This window comes from Adiantum capillus-veneris, chromosome 18 (genome assembly GCF_014529385.1).
Source record: "Adiantum capillus-veneris isolate H3 chromosome 18, ASM1452938v2, whole genome shotgun sequence".
NCBI lineage: Eukaryota > Viridiplantae > Streptophyta > Polypodiopsida > Polypodiales > Pteridaceae > Adiantum > Adiantum capillus-veneris.
In genome coordinates, this window is record NC_140948.1 from 135,166,961 (window position 1) to 135,186,352 (window position 19,392).

The following is a 19,392-nucleotide window of genomic DNA, read 5'->3' on the forward strand; positions in this document are numbered from 1 at the left end:
TGGTTGTTGCATACATTGCGTGACAATAAATTGGATGCACCTTTGTCTAGTCGTTCAGGCTCTTACCATGCATCTTACGCATCAGATTGTTAGTCGAGAAACCTTTGGACTTATAAAAAATGACACATGGAATTTATGTGATTTGCCTCTTGGCAAAAAGGCCATTGGTACAAAGTGGGTTTACAAGTTGAAATGCAAGCTGGATGGTGAGATTGGTCGCTATAATGCTCGACTTGTTGTAAAGGGTTATGCATAGCAAAAAGGAATAGATTATGAAGAGACTTCTTGTCATATGACTACCGTGTTTTTTTATGTGCATTGGCAGCTCATTTTGGTTGGGATGTACATCAATCAGACATTGTTACTGCTTTCTTGAATGGTGACATATTTCAGGAAGTTTATGTAACGCAGCCTTGCGGTTTTGTCAAGAAAGGACAAGAGGATAAAGTGTCCAAATGTAACAAAGCTTTGTATGGATAGAAGAAATCTCCTCGTGCTTGGTATGAGAAGGGTTGACACTCATTTCGCCAAACAAGGCTTTCGTAACATTCCTACTGAAAACACATTGTATGTAAAGCACGAGGGTGATGTACTTCTCATTGTGGTTCTCTACATGGATGATTTGCTGATCGCTGGACCAAACGAGAGACATATTTCTGAATTTAAGGCTGATTTAAATTCTACTTTCAAGATGAAAGATTTGGGGTTGTTGCATCATTACTTGGGTATACAATTTAAGTAGTGTGATGGTGGTATTGCCTTGTGTCAAAAAATTTACATAGAGGCATTGCTATGTAAGTTTGGACTTCAGGATTGCAAACCTATTGCCACACATTTGAAATTGAGTCTTCATGATGCTAGTGATCCTGCAGATGTCACTCTTCACCAAACTGTTGTTGGATGTCTCATTTATGTATGCAACACGAGGCCGGATATTTAATTTGTAGTCTCACTTGTCAGCAGATTTATGCATAGCCCAGGGTCTAAGCATTGGCAGGTTGTCAAGAGGATTCTCCCCTACTTTAGTGGAACTTTACATCTTGGCTGGTTTTATCCCAAGGGGGGATCATTGCCACCAGACTTACTTGCTTTTTACGACTCACATTGGGATGGTTGTTTTGACACGCGAGAGTGGTTTTTGTTTCATGCTTGGCAGTTCATGTATATCATGGTTGAGAAAGAAGAAACCTACTGTGGACACTTCTAGTTGTGAGACTTAGTATAGGGTAGTCTTCATAGCTACGGTTGAGTGTGTATAGCTCAGACACCTTATGGCTGATTTGGGTGTTGGATAGGACACTGCCAACACTATCTACAGATAAAGTCAGAGCTCATTGGCAATTGTGAGGAACCCAGTTTTTCATGCTCACACAAAGCACATTGAGGTGCATTACCACTATGTCAGGGAGAGGCTCTCAGCAGGAGATGTCATCTTGGCTTATGTGCCAACGTAGGACAACCTTGCATATCTTTTCACAAGGGCATTGTCTCTTGAGAAGTTTAAATATTTTTGCAAACCTTTGGTCTTACTCCCCTTTGTGGACTGATCATGTCCTTAGGACATGGCACTTCCCTTCACTCTATGTTCCAGCTCTCGTTCACCACATCACTCCAGGGGGGATTTGTTACCATATACATGTGGTAGTGATGTGTGTGAACACAATTAGGACTGTCGAGGCATTTTTTCCCTCACTAGGAGGTTTTTCCCCCCCATGTATTGTATATACGCCCATCACTCTAGGGCTATCTATCTTTCCATTGCACACTAAGTAATACACTCTCTATTGTGTGCCTTGAGCTTCCTTCATCTTCTCCAAGTTGTGTGTGTTTTCTCGCAACCCTAATTCCAACAATTGGGACAATGGATAAGAGTCAAATTGATTGTGCTCACTGCAAGTTTGAGATTCTGAGTAACACACACTACTAGAGTGCTTAGCTTTTGATCACATCCGAACTTCCTTCCCTCACATTTTTAGCCATGACTTAGACCTACACACTTTCCTCTCCCATCCACAGTGTAGACTCTTCATTGCGACTCTCATCACCACAAAGTTGGAGCATTGAGAATCATTCATCAGCCATACACATTCTACATCACATGTAACTTTGGTCCCATAGGTCATATTTGACCTTCAAGGACGATAATCAGATCTCTCTGTCTCTCTCTCTCTCTCTCTCTCTCTCTCTCTCTCTCTCTCTCTCTCTCTCTCTCTCTCTCTCTCTCTCTCTCATAGGTCATGCATGATACACAAAGGATAAACGGCTTGGAGGATTACAATGTACATTCATTGATGTGGTCAAAGAATCTCAAGCAACGAAGAGGGCAAGGAGGGGTAGCATGTATGTTTAAGAAAGAATTGGAAGATTTTGTATCAATTGTGAAAGATGACAAGTACAAACGTTATGTATGGCTGAAAATTATGACACCAAAAAGAGCACTCATTTTTGTAGCCGATTGCTGCATTCTTCATCATGATTCCCCGTTTTATGCTTGCATGGATAGAAATCAACCATTGTTTGATTTAGAAGAGGACATTGCTTATTTCAAAGGCAAAGGTGATGTTATTGTATTTGCAGATATGAATGCTCGCACAAAAACATTGCAGCATGATACTCAACAATTTGTTATGCCATACATTTCAAGGGAGTTGGAGGAAGTTCACTTGGATGATCGTACTTCAATGGATGAGAAAGATCCGGATCACTATGGAAAGTTACTTTTACACATGTGTAATAGCACGGGTATGCTCATTGTCAATGGTGTATCTTTGTGGAGTGGAACCAATGGATTTACATGTAGGAAACATAACTCTCTCTCTCTCTCTCTCTCTCTCTCTCTCTCTCTCTCTCTCTCTCTCTCTCTCTCTCTCTCTCTCTCTCTCTCTAGTTATAATCGCCCACTTTTTTTTTGTTATGCATGGCGTCAACACTTTTTGTCTCATCTCTCTCTTGATTTTCCCATGCCCGACACCATTCAAGACTCTCTCTACATCCATCATCTCTCTCTCTCTCTCTCTCTCTCTCTCTCTCTCTCTCTCTCTCTCTCTCTCTCTCTCTCTCTCTCTCTCTCTCTCTCTCTCTCTCTCTCTCTCTCTCTCTCTCTCTCTACCAGCCACCCAAATATGTGTAGCCAAGCTTGTGAAGGAGAGTTGGAGCCGAGAGATAAATAGCTTCAAGGTGAGCCAACGGGTGGTGAGATAAAGAGACTTAAGGGGGGCCACATGACGTTGTCGTGCAGCTCCGCTTCCATGACAAGAAAATGAGCAAAGGGATGCCAATCACGTCTATTTAAATCCTACATGATTATTCAGTAGTAATTAGGGCTTGCTAACAAGCCAATTTTAAGTTAAAAGTATGCCAGATACGGCTCTAAGGGCCAAAAGATGTCTTGGTAATGCTAACAGAGAGTATGCTTGAAGTGGTCATAGCTGGGATTTTATTCATCTGACTTGTAGTACTTGAAGTGCTCTACAGGCTTGTCTTTACAGCTCGTCAATAGGAGCTACAGATAGGATGTTATGTCAGTTTGAAGTTGAGTCAGTAGCAGATCCATACCAGATTGGGAAGCTGCTAATAAAGTGTCAAAGATGATATGAATGCATGGACTTGAAGTGCTCACTTTGAGGAGCATGTCGATCTTTTTAGTTCGTCAATCGGAGTTCCGATTGTTAAGATATGGACAGTTTAAGTTTCGATCGGGGCCAGCTCCGTACCACTCTAGATGCCTCGGTCAGTTGTTCATCTGGTAATTTTTTAGCCTCAACCAGGTTCTGGGAAAAGGTATCATCTTCAGAAGCTCATCTCTTATAGTGCATTGATAGCCAGGCTTCAATCGAATTGTATATATGGTTGGCTAATAGCAGTTCAGATTCAATTATTCAAACCATAGGAGCCGTCGTAGCCAAATGCAATGCCTTGGTCAATATATATTCCAGGTATGGTGGCAATCGAAGGCCGTCTCCACTAGCAATGTATTTTCAAGTTGGCCAATATACATGCTAAATGCAAGGAAAGGCCAACACTGCTGCAGCTTGCTGGAGAAAAATGAGTTGCTAGGCAATGCTTGGTCGATGTGTATACTAAATGTGATGCCGTCATGAAAGCACGTTAAGATCTTGATAAGCTTTGAATATTTAACAGGGCAATGTCTTAGCTAGTATACACGCCCACAATGAGCTCAAAGGCCGCCCAAGGGCCAACTAAATAGGCCACCCATTGTAAACAAAATAGGGCTTAAGTGGGAAAAAGGAAAAAAAAAAGGGGGGGGATGGCGAGGGCGGCAGTCTGCGAGGGCGCAGGGAAGAGCAAGAGGCTCACAAGGAGCAGGGCATCACTCAGATGGCATCGTCAAATAAGTGAATGATGCTCAGAAGCTCTTGGCGCTTCAGTTCGGCCCCGCCATCACCAGGTTTCACGCAGGTCCATCCCATCCATGCCATGTCATCAGGGAGCCGTGCCCATTAGCGATATTGCTAATGGGTTGCCCGAAAATAGAAGGGGCACTTTCCCGTGCAGCCAATGGACGGTTATTATAAAGAGGAGGCGGCTCTCATTGAGGGGCTCTCTTTTTCATTTTGCTCTCTTCTCTCCCTGGGAAAAAGCCAGAGATCTTAAGCTATTTAAACCAAAGCTTCGTAATCCTCTTAATCCAAACCTCCTTGATCCATTCTAATCCTCTCTTTTTCTCAATCGTACAAGCTGAAACTCCTTAGCCATTATAATCCTAAGCCTAATCTTAAGCTAAACTTCTAAGCCATCTCTAATCTAAACTCCTAAGCCACTCTAATCCAAACCTTGCTAAACCAATTGTAATCAAATCCTCATAAGCCATTTGAATTCCATTCTAAGCCCTCATAAGCCAAATTCCTAATTAAACCCTCCTAAGCCCATTTGAAGCCGAAGCTAAGCTCCCATAGCCATAGCCAATGAGAATATCAATTTGTCTTTCTCGACCTTGAAGCAGCAGAGGAAGAATGAAGAAGGAGAGGAACTTTGTCAAAACAAGCTCAATAGTCCAATCAATAAAGGTTTTCATCAAATTGGACGTTATCATCGTCATTGAAGTTTGATTTTCTTAATCAACACATGGATTAAGGGATGTTAAACCTTATAAGAGGCATAAACTCCTCCATTAACATTTGATTAAGCGGGGATATTGTTAACTATTTGTTTTATCAAGCTTCAAAATCTGGATCAAGCTGTCTGTTATAAGCTTTGTCTCCATTAATTGTGTCTCCTACAACTCTCTTCCTCGCACAGCCAGAGGTCCCGTGCCTTCCCGGCTCACCTTTCGAACACAAATCCCCCGACATTCTTGGTGAACCCTACGTGAAACGAGTCGGGGTGAGAAGTGTTTGTGGAGAAAGATGTCGACACCGCAAGAGGCAACCATGCAGCAAATGATGCAGCAGTTTTCTACATACATGCAACAACAACACGCTGCCCAACAACAATATAATCTGCAAGAGAGGATTCGTAAAGCTCGGCACACAGTTACCGAGAAATTACAACGATTTGAAGACTGAGATATTAGCAAGTTTTGCAATATCTATGAGCAGGCAATGGAAGATAATGGAATCGATGATCAGAATGCAGTGGAAGGATTTCATTTAATTGCAGTACCAAAAAATAGGAGCCGAATAAAAGAGATTCAGGCGGTTCAAGGCCCGAATTGGCAGGAATTCAAGAAGGCACTACAGGAGGAATACTTTCTTGAGGATTCACAAAGGGTAACCAAACAAAGCTTTATGAAGTGGGTGCAGAAGAAAAACAAAAATTTATCTACACGAGAATTATTATGGGAGTTTGAAAATAAATTTGAGCAATTATCCTCAACAGAGCAACGTTCAATGAAGGATCAAAAGGTTGAACTATGCATTCAGGCTGCTGATCCACAACTTCAAAAGAGTCTAGTGCAGTTGTTGGAGGATTCAACAGGTGAATTGGGTTGAACATCCGACTAAAAGATAGTCATTGAAGCAGTAAATATGATCATGAAACGACAGATGAGAGTTGATCCGTGTGGCTGACATCATGAATTTTGTGGAAGAGGAACCTAAGGAGAAAACAACCTCGGCAATACCTAGAGTGAAGAAGCCAGTTCTCAACGAATTGGCAAGAGTTAAATTTGAACTTTAAAGCTGTAAAATTTGAAGGGTTAGCTGCAAAGGGGTCTACTTATGAGCCTAAACAACAACCTCCACGCAAAGGCTGGGATTGATGCATGTGGTGCAATAGTGAAGACCACAGGAATGTTAAAGAATGTGATGAATTTGATGAAGCTTATAAAAGGAACGTGGTTTTCTGGAAGGACAAGAAGATTCACCTTAGGGCAACAGGTGAGATGCTCCGCCTGAACTTTGGTAGGGGCGGCATGAAAAAGATAGTTGGAGAAATCCAGCATAGTGTTGCTCTTGTGGAAGCAGCTACATATGGGCTACAGGTTTGCGGAAAGGGTGATGATGATGGTGCAAGTACAAACAATTGTGGCCTTATGCTTTGAAGACAATGAAAACAGGGAAGGTAACTTATGGGAAGCTACGATAGGTAGGGATCTCAATTGGAGAAACCACAGGATGGACTGATCTAGTGGATTCCCTCTCAGTGTACGCATTCATTACTAAGTCTCAAGCTAATGAGGCTATGGTGGAGGAAAAGCAGAAAAGAGATGAAGAAGTTCCTGGAACATCAAAAAGGACAACGAGATTCAGCAGCAAAAAAGAAGAAGGTCCCACTCCTAAGCCCGCTCCTGAAGTGGTTATGGAGGATGCACCCAAGGATAAAATTCAAGGTAAACCCAGGGGACCCTCGTATAAGCTTAAATCTGACGTTGAATTAGCTACAGATCTAAAGAAAGTTTTTGAAGAGCGCATTCTGAATAGCAAAGTGGAGCTCACATTGGGTGATATTCTGGGAATTGCCAAACGTGAGTTTCACAAGGAGATTATTGATATTATCAAAAGAAGTGGCAGATACCAAGTGAGCAGGAGCCAGAGTCAGTTAAAAGCCAGATGGTTCGCCACATTGAAGAAATTTTGGATGATTATGAAGAATATTTGGCAGATCTTGAAGAAGAAGAGTCAAGGTCTGTGGTGGTGTCAAACCCAACTGTACTAGAGGTAAGGCATGTTCATTTTAATGAAGATGAAGATAATGAAAGTATACCAAGGAGTCAATTTTCAAGGACTCATTGGGCAAGGGTAACAACCGAAACTGTTGTGAAGCTTGGCGACATTGAAGAACCGTTCTTAGCACTAATAGATCAGGGATCGGAGATATATTTGATGGAAAAAATCTTGCACAAAAAGGAGAAATGGCCTATTGATGTGGACTATGGTTGGCAGATTCGAGCTGCCAACATGCTTCCAGGTGACCTCTATGGTGCATGTGCAAATGTTAAGGTAACTGTAGGGGATGTCTGTGATGAGTAAAATTTCTTTATACAGGAGCATTCCTCTTATCCATTAATTTTGGGGAAACCCTATATTACGGCTGTGCGGATGGAAACCAAGGTGCTGGATGATGGCTCAGCCTATGCCAGGGTTCGAAGCCGGAGATGGTAAGAAAGCAGTTCAATTCTTGATTGTATGTGTTGACCATGCCAGGTTCAAGGATAGTTTACGTGATCATCCATTGCCAAAGATATGCAAGAAGTTTAAAGAACACAAGTTTGCATAGGATTTTCTCAGAGTGCCACTATAAAGCGAGACTATGGTGGTACAAGTGAGGAGAAGTTCTCGCAAAGAGAAGCTTCCTCTTCAGGGTTTTTGGGGTTAACATCTGAAGGTTCAGTATCTTTCAGAAAATTTAATGATTTGCCAAAGTGGGAAAGACAGTATGTTTCAGGTATCCAAAGTGAATTGCAGGGATGTGATGTGCTTGAATCAGATGATGTGATTTCAGGAATCTTTGAAGAGGTATCTTATGTAGATACTATGTCAGAGCTTGAGGAGATCAAGCAACACAAGTTACAAAGCGGAACTGAAGTGTTTAAGGTCCACTCAATGGACATGTATGATGAGTTAGGTATATATGAAGCACTTTTTCATATTGAGGATGATTCAGGTAAAGCAGTTGAAGCACAGGTAGAGACAAAATACAAGACTGTTGCAAAGAAAGTGAGGCCAGTGGCTACACCGCTACTAGAAGGAAGTGATGAGGTGATCAAAGAAGATTCTCGACAGCCTATACTCATGAATGCAAAGAATATAGGGCATAAATTTACTAAGGAGACATTGCAGCAACTGAAGGTTGGAGAAGATGGTTGTGGATCCAAGTGTTGATTCACCTATGGTTATATTCACTATTGCTCACAAGCCATGGAGCTTACGTCCTATGCCAGTTCCTAAAGCTCACTTGCCATAGCTTATCAATTTGCTTAATGAAAAGATTCAAATGGGAATTTTGGAGCCATCATGTGCACCATATTCTAATCGATGTTTTACTATTCCAAAGGAAAATGGTACATTAAGGTTCATTTAGGATATGCAACCGGTTAATAAGGTAACAATCCGCAATGTGGGTACTAGCCCAATTGTGGATGAATTTGCTGAGGCCTTTGCAGGTAAATCTATTTACTCCATGGGTGATCTTTATTCCTCCGGATATGGTAATTCCAGTTAGATTTGCAGAGCAGGGATCTTACTACAATGCGTACTCCTCTTGGTTTGGTAAGGATGTGCACTGTACCACAGGGTGCTACTAATTCTGTAGCTCATATGATGAACGGCATGAATAAAGTATTAAGGGATTTTATCCCACATGTTACTATGCCTTTCATTGAGATCTACCAATTAAAGGATGTGAAGAAGGATCCAAAGACGAGGTAAAAGATTAGAGGGGGTGCTGGCATTTTGTTGCTCAACATATTTCTGATTGTGATGCTATTTTATCTGGGCTTGAAGAATTTAACTTAACACTTTTAGGTCAAAAATCAACTTTTGGTGCTAAGGAGGTCTTAATTGTGGGACATATGTGCAGTCTTGAGGGTAGAAGGCCGAGTCCAGCAAAAGTTGAAGCTATCCAAAAGATGAAGGAAACATGCTCTTTGGTTACTGAAGTTCGTCGATTCTTGGGTGTGTGTGTGTTCTATTTTATTTGGTTGTCACACTTTGCTCATGTTGTAGAGGTGTTGTATCAATTGCTAAGGAAAGGTAAAAGGTTTGTTTGGGAAGAAGTTCACACACAAGCTATCAGGAAATTAAAGAAGATGCTTCTGGAGGCTCCAACCTTGAGAAAAGTTGACTACAAATGTGGAAGGCCAGTTATTTTAATAGTTGACACTAGCCCGGCAGGTATTGGATGGGCTATAGGTCAAGATGATGCAGAAGGACACAGGTATGCAGTTAGATTCGGAGCCAAGGTGCTCAATGCTCATCAACAAGGTTATCCACAGGTTAAGAGGGAACTTTGGGGTGTTGCTACTGCTCTAAGATCTGATAAAGAATGCTTTATTAGAGCTTCTATCGTGATAGAAACAGATTGCTTGCCATTGATAGGGATGATTGCAAACTGCTCTACTCCGGACATTGCCATGCTATGGTGGATAGCCTATATTAAGTCTCTTAACCCTGAATTTTGTCATATTGCAGGTAGAGATAAGCCTCTTGCAGATATGTTATCAAGAGCCAGGTTTGAAGATCAAGAAGAGATGCTAACCACAAGTGATGATGTTGGCTTGCAGTTCTACACGTCTTCTTATCTACATGCCAATTGTGGTAATATTGCTCATGTTCTTGAAGTGTTTTTTGAAGCTTTCTATGACAGAGAGTGGCTTATGATTGGTCGCTACATAAGTACTCTCACTAGACAAGAAGGATGGAGTGACCAATATTACAAGAGGATCAGGAAAAAGGCCTATGGCTATTTTTTGAAGGATGGACATTTGTGGAAGCAACCAAAAAGCCCAAGAGGCGTACCACAATGGGTTATTTGTGATAAAGAAACTCAACAGCAGGTTATCAAAGAATTTCATGAAAGTCTATGGACTAGACACAGAGGAGTCTGGGCAACTTTTGTCAAGATTAAAGACTGATATTGGTGGAAAGGTATGTATAAAGATGTGGTTCAATTTGTGGAAACATGTTGAATATGTCAACAATATTCTAATGTGCGACATAGAGATGGATTGCATCTCACCTATCCACTGGCTATGCACTACAAGTGGGTGGTGGACCTTATTACAATGCCAGTAGGAGTGTGGCAGATGAGGTATATTGTTCTTGCGAGAGAAGATCTTACAAAATCAGGTTGAAGGCAGAGCTTTGCGTACCAAAGCTACCAGTTCAGTATGCAAGTTCTTGCTTGAAGATGTTATCTCGAGGTATGGATGTCTTGGTAGGATCACTGTAGATAGAGGAGAGTTGGAAGCAGATGAAACTCGAGAGTATTTTGCTCGTATGGGCATTAAACTCGCTCTCACTATAGCATATAATCCAGAAGGTAATGGGAAAAGTGAAAGAGGACATTTGCCTATTGTTAAAGCTTTAGCAAAGGCGTGTGAAGGGCATATTGGTGATTGGCCTAAACACTTGCCATTTGCTTTATGGGTTGATCACACTACACACAGTTCTGTTACAGATTTTATGCCGTTTGAATTGATGCATGGGCAAAAACCCATTATGCCTGTAGAGGAAGCAGTTATGACTTGGACCATAATGCATGGGAAGAAGGTATGTCAATAGAAGACTTGCTTGCTCTACGTATTCGCCATCTTGAGGGGCGTGAAGAAGATATTGAATAGGCTAAAGAGAAGTTTAAGGAGGCAAGGTTGAAGAATAAGGAAGCATTTGATGGAAAGCACAGACTACAACCACATGCTATCAAAGATGGTGATTGGTTACTTGTTTATGACAATAGCTTGGAGAATCAATATACTGCTATGCCGAAAATGGTTAAACGGTGGTTTGGACCATATATGGTGCTACATGTTTTTGATAATGCAACATATCAATTATGTGAACTTGATGGCACTACACTCAAGGTGCCTATTGTAGGAAAGTGGATCAAAATATTCAAGAAGCAAAAAGGCAAGATTGTTCTTGAAGATTTTAATCCAGATCCACCTCCAGAGGATAATGTTATATATGCATCAGATGATATGTCTGATGATGTTTTTGATGAAGCTGATTAAGTGCAATTGGCACAGGCCGAAGGCTGTGCAGGTTTAGAGGGGGTGGATGTCATGTAGCTCTGCTTCCATGACAAGAAAATGAGCAAAGGGATGCCAATCAGGTTTATTTGAATCCTACATGATTACTTAGCAGTAATAAGGGCTTGCTAACAAGCCAATTTTAAGTTAAAAGTATGCCAGATGCGGCTCAAAGGGCCAAAAGATGTCTTGGTAATGCTAATAGAGAGTATGCTTGAAGTGGTCATAGCTGGGATTTTATTCATCAGAGTTGTAGTACTTGAAGTGCTCTACAGGCTTGTCTTTATGGTTCCTCAATAGGAGCTACAGATAGGAAGTTATGTCAGTTTGAAGTTGAGTCAGTAGCAGATCCGTATCAGATTGGGAAACGGCTGATAAAGTGTCAAAGATTATATGAATGCATGGGCCTGAAGTGCTCACTTTGAGGAGTATGTCGGTCTTTTCAATTCGTCAATCGGAGTTCCGGTTGTCAAGATATGGACAGTTTAAGTTTCGATCGGGGGCCACTTCCGTACCACTCTGGACACCTCGGTCAGTTGTTCATCTGGTAATTTTCTAGCCTCAGCCAGGTTCTGGGAAATGGTATCATCTTCAAAAGCTCATCTCTTATAGTGCATTGATAGCCAATGCTTCAATCGAATTGTATATATGGTTGGCTAATAGAAGTTCAGATTCATTTATTCAAACCATAGGGGCCGTCGGAGCCAAATGCAATGCCTTGGTCAATATATATGCCAAAATGGTGGCAATCGAAGACCATCTTCACTAGCAATGTATTTTCAAGTTGGCCAATATACATGCTAAATGCAAGGAAAGGCCAATACTACTGTGGATTGCTGGAGAAAAATGAGTTGCTAGGCAATGCTTGGCCGATGTGTATACTAAATGTGATATCGTCATGAAAGCACATTAAGATCTTGATAAGCTTTGAATATTTAATAGGGCAACGTCTTAGCCAGTATACACACCCACAATGCGCTCAAAGGCCGCTCAAGGGCCAACTAAATAGTCCGCCCATTGTAAACAAAATAGGGCTTAAGTGGGAAAAAGGAAGAAAAAAAAAGAGGGGATGGCGAGGGCGGCAACCAGCAAGGGCGCAGGGAAGAGAAAGAGGCTCACGAGAAGCAGGGCATCACTCGGATGGCATCGTCGAAGAAGCGAATGACGCTCAGAAGCTCTTGGCGCTTCAGTTCGGCCCCGCCATCGCCAGGTTTCACGCAGGTCCATCCTAGCCATGCCACATCATCAAGGAGTCGTGCCCATTAGCAATATCGCTAATGGGTTGGCCGAAAATAGAAGAGGCACTTTCCCATGCAGCCCATGGACGGCTATTATAAAGAGGAGGCGGCTCTCATTGAGGGGCTCTCTTTTTCATTTTTCTCTCTTCTCTCCCAGGGAAAAAAGCCAGAGATCTTAAGCTCTTTAAACCAAAGCTTCATAATCCGCTTAATCCAAACCTCCTTGATCCATTATAAACCGCTCTTCTTCTCACTTGTACAAGCTGAAACTCCTTAGCCATTATAATCCTAAGCCTAATCTTAAGCTAAACTTCCAAAGCCATCTCTAATCTAAACTCCTAAGCCGCTCTAATCCAAACCTTGCTAAACCAATTGTAATCAAATCCTCATAAGCCATTCGAATTCCATTCTAAGCCCTCATAAGCCAAACTCCTAATCAAACCCTCCTAAGCCCATTTGAAGCCGAAGCTAAGCTCCCATAGCCATAGCCAAAGAGAAGATCAATTTCTCTTTCTCAACCTTGAAGCAGCAGAGGAAGAATGAAGAAGGAGAAGAACTTTGTCAAAACAAGCTCGACAATCCAATCAATAAATGTTTTCATCGAATTGGACGTTATCAACGTCATTGAAGTTTGATTTTCTTAATCAACACCTAGATTAAGACAAGTTAAACCTTGTAAGGGGCAGAAACTCCTCCATTAACATTTGATTAAGCAGGGATACTGTTAAATATTAGTTTTGAGTTATCAAGCTTCGGAATTTGGACCAAGCTGTCTGTTTTGAGCTCTGTCTCCATTAATTATGTCTGTTGCAACTCTCTTCCTCGCACCTCTGACAACCAAAAGCCCCGCGCCTTCCCGACTCACCTTTCAAATACAAATCCCTCGACAACGTAAATGAATTTCGTCCACTACATCCACCATCACAACACTATTGCACAAAGAACGTTGATGGTAGGAAAAAGAGCAGCTAAACCCTTGATTCACACGTATGTGACCTTAGACACAGTCTTAACATCTAGAGAAGGATATCGATGCATCAAAAAGTAACTTGTTTCCGGTTTGTCATGATTAAAGTTTCGATTCACAAGCATGGAGATACTTACAGGTCAAGCTGCATCCTTTTTCTTGAATCCAAATGCAAACACAAAAGGAGTTGATAACTTAAAGTACTACAAGGAGAAGTTTGGTAAATAATGTGTTGTAGCAATCATCGGAAACATGATAAAATTATTGTAGGAATTGAGACCAAACTTCAGCATTGGTGGCCTAATAGGCTCTGCACTAGATAGTCAAAGACTGATTTCATTGGGTGGTCGCCAAGGATACAATAAGCAAAATGCTCTTGTCGATGAACTCTTTCCCAACTATTAAGAGAAGTACATTGGTGATAGCTATTCATGCATGTAGTTCATCAATGCCCTTTTTTTTCTTTAAGATTTTTGTTCATCTTGACATTGTGATTACAGCCTAAAAGTTGTACAAAGTAGATTGATGGAATAAACTTGAATGTCTTAATCTTTTTGTTTTTCTTGAAATTTCTAGACATCTTTCCAACAAAACAACTATTGGGAAGTTTTGTCGACAAGCACTCCACTCCTTGAGACCTATTAGACCGGTTGTTCATTGGCTCCTTTTGCTCATTCTTTGTGAACGGTATTTTTTCATTTCTAAAAACAATAAGATCCCTCACATTAGAGATTTATAGTTGTCTTCCCCTATGTATCACCACACCCAGGATCTCTTGGAAGTGAAGTATGTTGATGATACTTTGTTTTATGCTTTGATTTGAGTTGATGTAATGGGAGATGCCTTGGTTTTTTTTTTTGGCTATTGGTGCTCTTGGTATTAGTCTTGGATTATTGGTTGGTGTGGAGGGGGATTTCTCATAGGGTGTCTCAGACGGTTATGGAGGTGGATAACTCTGTATATGATAATCCATATCTTGATGTTTGTGGGATGAAACTCTAGCATCTTGAGTATACTTCAAGTCTCACATTAAGAGAGCTTTAGGGTTTTACAAAGAAATATGAATATTTGTAAGCTTTATGTTTTTACTTCAGCTAGAGACCTGGGAACAACCACATTTTTTTTAGCAACCACATAAAAGTTTTAAAGCCCTCACAAGACTTTAATCTTTTCATGCATTAGATCATTTGAAAATTCTCCAAACTATAAAACATTAAAATTTCATAATAATTTTTGTCTTGGAGCAGACCTTTTTTATACTAAAAAGAGCAAGAAGATAAAGTGCAATGGTCCCTAACTACCAGTATGATGATTAGTGTTTCATTTGCAATTCTTGTATGAACTAAGTATTGCTTTCATACAGTCCAATAATCAATGACACTCCCAACTTTTTAAACCATTTTGCATATTTAGATAGCTCTTTTATTATACACTTGTAGGTACTTAAAATTACCCACTTTCACTATTATTAATACTACTAAATAACAACCCTAGCTTCGCATCAATTTTGTCATTAAGCGCTTTCAAAGCGTCATATGTTCAATTTGTACTTAAATCCTTGATTGATTTTAACAAGAAATAACCTTTACTGCTTTGTCTTTGAGAGATACATTTGGAGGCGAAGCTAAAAATATGAGTTAAAGTCACTTGGAATTATCACCAAAACCTGTAAGTCTTTCGATGTCGTGCAGCTCGGCTCCCATGCTAAGAAAGATGCCAGAAAAATGCACGCCGAGCTTATTTGAATCTTACTTGATTAATGCCAAATGTTCGGGGCTTGGTAACATGCCAAGTTTAATGTTGAATGTATGTCAGATGCGGCTTTAAAGGGCCAACATATGCCTTAATTCTTCTAAAAATGAGTATGCTTGAAGTGAGCACAGATGGGAGTTTATGATCTAGAACTGCAGTGCTTGAAGTGCTCTATCAGCCTGTCTTTACGGCTCGTCGATTGGAGCTACGGTGCAAAAGTTATGGCAGGTTAAAGTTTAAGTTGATGCAGATCCGTAACCGGATTGGGCAACTGCAGCTGATGGGGCAAAGATGAAATGAATGCATGGGCCTGGAATGCTCACTTTGTGGAGTGCATTGGTCTTTTCAGATCCGCGATCGAAGTTTTGGTTGCCAAGATATTGGCCATTAAAGATTCCTCGGGGGCCAGTTCTATACCAGCCTGGTCAGCTCGGTTGGTGTGCCAACTAAGGGTTTTGGAGCCTTTCCAGGTGATGTGTATGTGATGTGTATGTTCTATGCAGCATATGAAGGCCATAGGAAGTGACAGCACGACAAACAGAATCTGGACGGGCAAGTTATGGCAATTTCAAATTGACAACAATTATTAGCCGCGGGAGGGATCTGTGTGGTGCTCGTACAGAAGTACATTAAGTTTGGTGAGCCTTCAAAGTCCAAAATTTTTGTTTCTTGGAGCTCATTAATTGCAGATTATGCCAAAAAGGGTTGCGGCTTAGAAGCCCCGAGCTGTTTTAACCAAATGTGAGGGAGGGTCTTTCACCAAATGCAATCACTTATACTTGCATCTTGAAGGCTGTGGCGGCATTCAACACACTAGAGTGGGTAGTAGAATTCACGTTGATTATGCTAGTCAGGGGATGCTAGAGAAAAATTTTGTGCTTTGCCGGTGCCTTGGTTGTCATGTAAGCCAAATGTGGTGCTTTTTGTTAAAAAGAGCTTAAGGGGGCCGGCCGCCCAAAAAGGATGCCCGCCACTAGTGGCCACCCAAGGGGCCGCCCACTTAAAGAATAAAGGGTAAGTGGGAAAAGTAGAAAACAAAAGAGTGAAATGGCATGGCATTAACGAGCTCGAGCGCAAGCAAGGGAAAATAGCTCGCATCGGGCGCCATGAGCATCGGATGAGCGTGGCTGTGAAATGAAAGTTACTTAGCAGGTGAAAGCGAACCTATTCGGCCCCGGTTTTGCTTGTTTTCATGTAGTTCATCGTCTGGGCCTGCCACGTCATTGATGGGGCTCCCACGCCACATCAGTCATGGCACCGTGACTGCGTGATGGGGCCTATTTTAGGGCATCAACGAGAAAAAGAATGGGATTTTTGAGCGTGGTGGGGTAAGAAAATTAGGAGGGCATCATCGTGTTGAAGCGGGGAGAGCAAGGGATTGGAGAGGCATCAAGGTGAAGAAGAAGAAGCAAAGCAAGAGGCAAGGATTGCTCTCTCTCTCCCCCTCTCTTTCTCTCCCTCGAGGAGGAGAATTGAAGGCTCTCTTGAAAGGGGGAAGCTCGAACAAGGAGAAGGAAGGGAGAACTCTGGTGAAGGTGAGGAGCAGAAGGAAGAGGGGAGCTTGGCAAGGCGTGATGAAGGGAATAAGGGGGGAGAATCAAAGGAGCCGGTCTCTCTTCCTCTCTCTCGTCCTCGATAAGCAAGGAAGCAAAGGAGGCACTCTCTCTTTCTCTCGTGCATAAGATAGAGAAGAGGGGAGCAAGGAGTCCGCAAGAAAGGGGCACTCTCTCTTTCTCTCGGACATAAGCAAGAAAGCTAAAGGCTTTTTCTCTCTCAACTCTGGATATTAAGCTCAAGGCTTGAAGCCAGTGAAGCATAACACAAGGAAGCTAAAGCCTCTCTCTCTTTTGATCTCATTCTCGAAGCTAAGCTAGGGAGAGCTTGGATGACTATAAAACCCTAAGCTATTGGCGAGTTTGGCAGATCCATTAAGGGAAAGTGAAGGAGTAAAAGTGAGCATCTCTGAAGGAGTTGAAGAACGAGCACGATGGGGATTCTTGCAGATTTCTCTCAATTAAGCATGAGACAGACGACAAAGGCGATCAAAGAATTCTACAAAGAGTTAATTTGCAGAGCTCATAAGGAAAATTGAAGCAGGAAGAGCTACATGGAGGAAAAAACCATCGTTGTCATCATCTAGAGATTGATTAAACATTCTGTTAAGTATCGTTGTCGTTAATGGCCCAGTTAAATTTGTAAAAGGGAGCTTAAACTCCTAATTTTTAGTTGATTCGAGTGACGGTGCTGCTAATAACCCGCCTTGGCTATCGATCAAGTTGTACCTAAATATTTACTCAATTAATTGATGATTATCGTGACTGCCAGAGCTTTTAGTGTCTGTTGTTCTCTCTCTTTCACACCTCCCACAGCTAGAGACCTGTCGGCGCGTGCCCGGCTCACGTTTCAAATACATATCCCCTGACATCTTTGGTGAACCCGACGTGAACGAGCCGGGATGGGAGGTAAAGATGGAGATACCATAACAATGAAAGCAGTTTATTGGCGATTTCAATTCAAATGGATTTGATAAAAATCTAGCAGTTACAGATTTTCCAAAAATGATGGAATTAGTTCACGGATGTCTACAGGAAGCAAAAGCCATGCAGATAAAGAAGCAGATTGATGATGTTGAAGAGCTAGCACTTGATGTTGTATGGGAGCAGTATCATAATTTTCAAGGATATGATCCAGAAGGTTTTATTGCATGTTATGAAGCCGAGATGAAGAGCCAAAATTTTCCAAAAAATCGGATGATTGCATCTTTTGAAGAGGTTGTAAACTCAGATTTTAAAAGACAGGTACAAGAACTGGCAGAGGCATATTCCACACGGTGGGACTATTTTGTAGAGCAATTTATTTACAAAAGCTCAAGGATTCTAGATTGGGAAATATAGGAGATTACTGAGCGAAGCCAGGTTGTCTATAGTAAAGGTGAAGGGAATCAGATGCAGATCCTTAATTACGATCAATTCTGGGAGCATATTTCTGTGAGAAGCAAAGCCAAAGAGAATACGGAATTAAAAGTAGAAGATTTAGTTTCAAAGGAGCATATCTTGAGCAACGAAGAAAGGTAAACGATGAATTTCATGCCGAAAGAGACTTATATGAATTTTTTCAAAGATTGCTAGCATGGACGCTACCTTCAATAATGGTTTCAGTAAGACATAGACTGTACAACAAGTGGTTGACAAGCTATTGACCTTGACATGGGTTATTCTGAGGGAGTTCATCAAGCAGATGAGCCTCTATAGGATATTCTAAAACTATCAGCACTATAGCCAAGAAGGACAGCATGTTTGCTGCAGATGAGTGCATAAACAAAGCTATTATATACACAGTAGCTGATGAAGCAACCAAGATTGTGGACTCAGCACAAGATGCACCTGAGGATGTCAATGAACCTATGATTGCTACTAATAATATGTTTTCAGATACTGTTATCACAGAAGAAGATGCTATAATCGATGATTTGTTGTCTAGATCTGAAGGAGATGATTATGACAATACAAAAGAGCTTTCTGATGTGTGTACCTCTTCAGAGGGGGTGCTAGATGAACCTTTGCAGTGCTATGATGTATTGCTAAGTAACATGGATGCAGATGAGGAAGCAAAGGATGATATATATGAGTATGAATGTTGCCTAGATCATACTGATTGTGAATAGGTTATCCACAAGGATTTTACATCTATGCTTGTACATGGGCTGCATGAGGAGATAACTCCTACAGTTTTGATGAATGTTGAGACTTCCAAGGGTGATTTTCCCAAGGATGCTATGCATGAATATTTATAGGTTGAAGCTGTTTTGAATGATCAAGATGTAACCCCAATAGGTAAAAATTGCTTTGATGATATAGGTCCAGAGACTCCCAAGACTTTTTGTGATGGCTATGAATCTAGAGGGGGTGATGATGGTAAATCATCTCTGATACTGCATAAGGTGCACAGGGTTTTTCATTTGTTTGGACAATGTGCCAAATGTGGTTGGATTTGGATGCTATTCCCATTGATGCTTATGTCAGTGTGGCTACCAGTAAAAGGGAGTCAGAATTCTTTAATGCTTGCTGGTAACGAGCTTAAGTTGTCAAAAGTTTACGAGATGTGGGTGCTGCACTATGCTTTAGGTGAAGCTCTAGTATATTGCGGATCCCATCAATGCTATGTGATCTCAATGGTGTTTGATCCATGAGATTCTAAGGATATTCTCATGCAGATTCAATATGGAAGAATACTGCTAAGTATGCATAGTAATTGCGTGCTATTTGAACCAGGGATCGCATATTTGC

General features: G+C 41.3%; 1 pseudogene; it reads left to right on the forward strand.

Annotated features, from left to right (window-relative positions):
- The first annotated feature begins 13,282 nt into the window (after nucleotides 1-13,282).
- LOC147436473 (uncharacterized) lies at nucleotides 13,283-18,770 on the forward strand (annotated as a pseudogene).
- Nucleotides 18,771-19,392: the final 622 nt, after the last annotated feature.